Source organism: Phodopus roborovskii, unplaced genomic scaffold, assembly GCF_943737965.1.
Source record: "Phodopus roborovskii unplaced genomic scaffold, PHOROB, whole genome shotgun sequence".
In the NCBI taxonomy this organism is placed as follows: Eukaryota; Metazoa; Chordata; class Mammalia; order Rodentia; family Cricetidae; genus Phodopus; species Phodopus roborovskii.
Genome location: NW_026125052.1, coordinates 18,415,289 through 18,420,804, shown reverse-complemented (window position 1 = coordinate 18,420,804; position 5,516 = coordinate 18,415,289).

Below are 5,516 nucleotides of genomic sequence, written 5' to 3'. Positions count from 1 at the left end.
TCTTGTTTTGATCTGGCAATTTCTTCTCCCCTTATCTAGCCCTATGGAGAGTTGATGTTGCTTGGAGGGGAAATGGGGGGGGGGGTCAGGAATGCTTCTCCTGAGTGAACAGAACAAACACTGACAAATTAGATTGTGTACTTGTGGGATAGGCTGAACAAATTCTGGAGGGAATTGAAACCCCCTGAAGCTGTTGTTGCCTGCCTGATCTAGTCTCTCTGACTTCTTATCTCCTCTGGCCCTTGCTCCTGAGACCAGCTGCTGGCTCTTAGGTCTACCTATGGCAAAGTCCAGCTGCCCTCAGGTCTGTCAGTACCCAAGCCCTTGAGTCTTTCTGCTTAGTAACTCAAGTTGGTCGAATTTCCATCCCCCTTTGGAGGATGTGGTAAGCATGGAAAGTGACTCCTGGCCTTATGCCACCTCTAAGAGCTCAGTCTGCTGACTGAAGCTCTGGCAGCAGCTGCTGGTGCTGGGGAGACCTAGGTTGGCCTAGTGACTAAGCCTGAGTCTTCAGCTATGGGAACAGCTTCTCCCCAGAGGGGACAGCAGTCATAACCTACCCCACTCCCAACCTGTGAGACAAGCCTGGGGAACCACCATCTACAAATGTTAATAGAACAAGCTGAGGTGGTTCAATGCATTCCTGCAGTCTACTGCAGCAGCAGCATGCAGGGGGGTGGGTAGAGGCAGGAGGGTCAAGAATCCAAGTCAAGCCTGGGTACGGGTGACATGAGACCTGCCACCCACACAATACGTGGTAAGATAACACGTTAACATTGCCAGGTTGGGAGTTTCTGCTTGGCTTCTAGGGGCCCCGCCCCCTGCAGGAAGGCCAGCTGTGTCTGAGCTGAACAATGCGATTCTCCTAATCTTGCTGGGTAGGAGTCTTGAAGCCAAGGACAATCTTTTCCCGCCCCCAGTCTCACCCACAGCTTTGGTGCAAACATAGGGTCCTTAGAACTGATTAACAATCCTGCCCTGGATCTGATTGGGGGTGGAGGTGGGGGGCTCTCAGCAGCTCTGGGGGGGGGGGAGGCTTCTTTTCCAAAAGCTGAAGGTTGCTGCTGAGTCCTCCAACCCCCTTGAAGCTCAGATGGGATAGGGGTGGGGGTGAGTGTGCATTGATCCGGAAGGGTGCCCAAGTGTGCGTCAATGCTAGGGACTGCTTGACAGAGCTGCTGGGCTGGTTCCGCCAGGAACATGTACTACCTGACCTCTCTGACACACCTGACTGATGGCTTTTGGTCCTTTGGACCAGAATCCTGCAGTTTAGGGACAGTCCCTGGCTGGGAAGGACATGGCCAGAAGGACGCTTGCCCTGGGAGATCTTTTTCCCTAACCCAATTCTGCTTTTGTCTTAAAATCTTCAATGACTTTTTTTTTTTTTTTTTTTTTTTTTTGGTTTGGTTTGGCTTTGTTTTTATATCTAGTCACCTCTAGGATTAAGGTCTTCAGGTCTGGGGAAAGATGTACAGGGATATTCCCTGCTCTGTCTCTCCAAGGGGCTCCTATGCTACCAGCTCTTGATTCAGACTCATCAGGACACTGATCCTTCTTACCTATTTAGAACTAGAAGGATGACACACTCCTATAATCCTGCACTTTGTGAGGAAGAGGCCAGCCTAGTCCACAGAGTGAGTTCCAGGAATGGCTCCATAGTTATTGAGAAATCCTGTCTCAGAAAAAAACAAACAAAACTAGAGGCTTCTCACTTATGTCCTAGCTGTGGAGCAGGTCAGGGATCATGGTCCACAGGAGGTCTGCAACTATTCCAGGTCCCAAACCCCTTGGACTTGACTGTTCAGCTGTCAGTGGTAGAGGAAGGGAGGTGAAGAGTGGCAGATGAGAGATAGAAAAGCCAATTGCTGCCGGGCGTTGGTGGAGCATGCCTTTAGTCCCAGCACTCAGGAGGCAGAGGCAGGCAGATCTCTGTGAGTTCAAGGCCAGCCTGGTCTACAGAGTGAGTTCCAGGACAGGGTCCAAAGCCAATTGCTTTGACAGTGGTGGAGAGAAGGGAGCCTTGGGGAATTCTTAGTAAAAAGCCGCGCTGTGTAGTCAGGGTGTGGAGGATTGGGACTTCAGAATAATCCTGCCTTGACCCATCAGTAGGACCAGAGATCTGCACAGGAGGATTGCCTTCCTGTCTTCTAGACAGGGAGACAGGACCTCCCCTCGGCAGCCCTGCCTGGGGGTCCCGAATTTCTAACACTGGGCCACTGGAGTGGGCAAGGAGAAGAGGCAGGTTGTATTTCCTTTGTCCTGATAAGTATACTTTTCTCTCACTGAGGAGAGGGTCCCTGGAGCGGGAGTGGTAGCTGGACATCTGTAACGGGAAGCTGGAGGAGCCCTGTAGGTCCACAGTCAGGCCCCCTTCTGACTCAGCCCTTCTTCCCACTGGCCACCCTCTTTGCTTGCACAAGTCTGAATGCACAATCTAAAGGGAGGGCATTTCTCCTTGCATGCCTTCCCTCCTTAGAGCCTCTCTTTCTGGGGGCAGAGACTGTAGTGGGCTCCATTTCACTGACCTCTTAGTCCTTTGGTTTTGCATATGTGCTCAATGCAAAGAGAGACAGCAGAAGGGAGGGAGAAAGCCCCTAAAGATCAGAGCGGGCAGGGATTTGCCCAAGGACACACAGCTACATTCAGATCCTTGCTCCCAGGCGAACAAGTTGCCATCAATGAGCTTTACACTCCATTTCTCCCCTTCCCTCTCCTTGATTAAAGTCCGGCTTTCCGCTTCTCCTCACTCCCCTCCTGGGGAGTGGAAGGTCTTATCTCCTAACCTAACAGAGATCGGCTTCAAATCTGGCCAAAAAGTCTGAATCCTCCCTTCATGCTATGTAGCATTAATCGTTTCTTCTCCTCCTCCCCTCCAGAAGAAAAAAACATATTTTTCTTAAAAAAAAAAAAAATACCTGGGTGGTGGTGGTGCATGCCTTTAATATAAGCACTGGGGAGGTAGAGGCAGACAGATCTTTGTGAGTTGGAGGCCAGCCTGGTCTACAGAGAGATTTCCAGGACAGGCTCCAAAGCTAAAGAGAAACCATGTCTCGAAAAACCAAAAATGAATGAATGATTAAGGTCAAGCCTGTGACCTCAGTACTCCGGAGAGGCAGGAAGATTGCAGAGTTCTATGCCAAACTACGCTGCAGGTGCAAGCCCATCTTAATACAAATACTTAATTTTGTACTGGGTTTGGGTTTGAGGACCCCTATAAGCTAAGCACACATTCTACCACTTAGTTACATTCTTCTAAAAATGTTAAAAACTGTCACTGGCCAGATCTTGGGAGACAGGCAGGAAGACCCTGTGAGTTCCTGGTCAAACTGTTCTACAAAGGGAGTTTCAGGCGGTCCAGGGCTACATAATGGAACTTGTCTCAAACAAACAAACAAACAAACAAAAAACCTTTCTGGGATGAGGGAGCTGGAAAACTGGCTCAGTCATTAGGATAACTGGCTGTTCTCCAGAGGTCCTGGGTTCAATTCCCACCTAACACATGGTAGCTCACAAGTATCCCTAACTCCATTACCATAGCACCAGGGACCCACGCAGTACAAACATACACACAGGAATAAAGTAAGAAAAAAATGTATATATAAAATTTTGCCTGGCATTGGTGGTGCATGCTTTTAGTCCCAGCACTTGGGAGGCAGAGGCAGGTGAATCTCTGTGAGTTCAATACAGAGAAACCCTGTCTTGAAAAAAAAAATTTTATATAATATATATATACATATATATATATATATATAATATAAATTTTTTACTGACCATGCCCCATGACAAATAGATCTTTAGTGTGAAAGGAATCTAAATTTAGGAAATGCTGGGCATAGTGTTGAGTTCCTTTAATTCTAGGACTTGACAGGCAGAGGCAGGTGGATCTCCAAGTTTGAGGCCAGCCTGATCTACAGAGGGAATTCCAGGACAGCCAGGACAACATAGAGAAAACCTATCTGGGAAAAAAAGAAAGGAAGGAAGGAAGAAAATAAAGAAACAGCATAATCTAAACTTTTTAGCTACCGTTATGAACAAGTTTTGAATTTATCCTTCCATGTGTTTTTCTTTGCATACGGGTGATAAAAAGCTGTGTCTGCCCAACCACACACAGGCTTATATAAGGTGTCCTGCTCAGTTTTGCTTTTCTCATTTTTATCTTGGACATGATTCATTGCTAGCACCTATGATTTTTTTTTTCTCTTTGATGACTACATGAAATTTCATTATGTGAATGTATCATCATTTCATTAATGAATGTATTATCGATTCATTGTGTGAATGAACCATGAACCCTTTTGCATAGTTTTTGTACACTTGAGGAAGATTCCTTGTGTCACAGGGTATTATGTGGGCGGGTAAGCTGGCACAGTGGGTAAAGTTCCCTGCTGCCAAGCCTGACAACTTGGGTTTGACCCCACACAATGGAAGGCGAGACTGAGCCCTGAGATTGTACAGAGTACAGACTTCCACCCTTACACCTTGGCACACGCGCACACACACACACAGCACACAAAATACATTTTTAAAAAATTTTTTACATAGAATCAGGCACGGTGGCATATGCCCTTAATTTTAATGTATCTCTATGAGTTTGAGCCCAGCCTGGTGTATGTAGTGAGTTCCAGGCAAGCTAAGGCTACACAGTGAGATCCTGTCTCAAAGAGCAAAACAAACAAACTAAAACAATGTTTAAAAGGGGTATGTGTGACAAGGTATGGTGGTGCATGTTTTTTAGTCCCAGCATTTGAAAAACAGAGATAGGAGTACAAGTCTAACCTGGTCTACATAGCTTTTTTTTTTTTTTTTTTTTTTTGGGTGCAATTAGGGTAACCTGTTTAAGGCTTTGCCCAAGTTAGAGGGAGAGAGAAGTTGAAAGTTTATCCAATCTCACCCTCCGACGCTGGTCTCCAGGCCTTGTGGTAATGAGTTGTACATAATGCCTTTGCTTTGCTTTACAGAGGGAGGAAATAGAATCTGTAACTGGGTAGAGGACTCACTTGGGTGGGGAGGGAGTAAGCTCAGGCTCCCCACCACTGCCGGCTGCCTGGCTGGTGGCGGAGGCTGGCAGATGGTGAGGACTCCCTAGCACCCAGCTTGTCACAAACGTCAGGCAAAGTAGGCGAAGCAAGCCCTGAAATAAATCCTGGGGTGGAGGGGACTTGGTTCTGGGAGGGAGGTTGAGACCAGAAATGCTTGCTTGGAACTGAGCAGGGAGAAATTATCTCTAGTCCTAAAGAGGACAGAGGAGGTTCTAGAACATTCCCAGTTCCCCTACCATGACCCCTGCTTGACCCTTGTAATGGGGAATTCCCACCAAATGCCATAGTTCAAGGAGCCTGAGTGATCTGTTTCAAAGAACACCCTGGGCTGTTTGTGGCCTGGTCACTGTGGTTCACTCAGGCCTCTTGTTTAATCCTGCCCCTGTGGAGTGGGATTGGGTGAGGTGGAAAGGAGGGAGACTAATCTCCTTCGACCCTGCATGCCCTTCCTGGTTAATCTAATGGAGAGATCCTTAG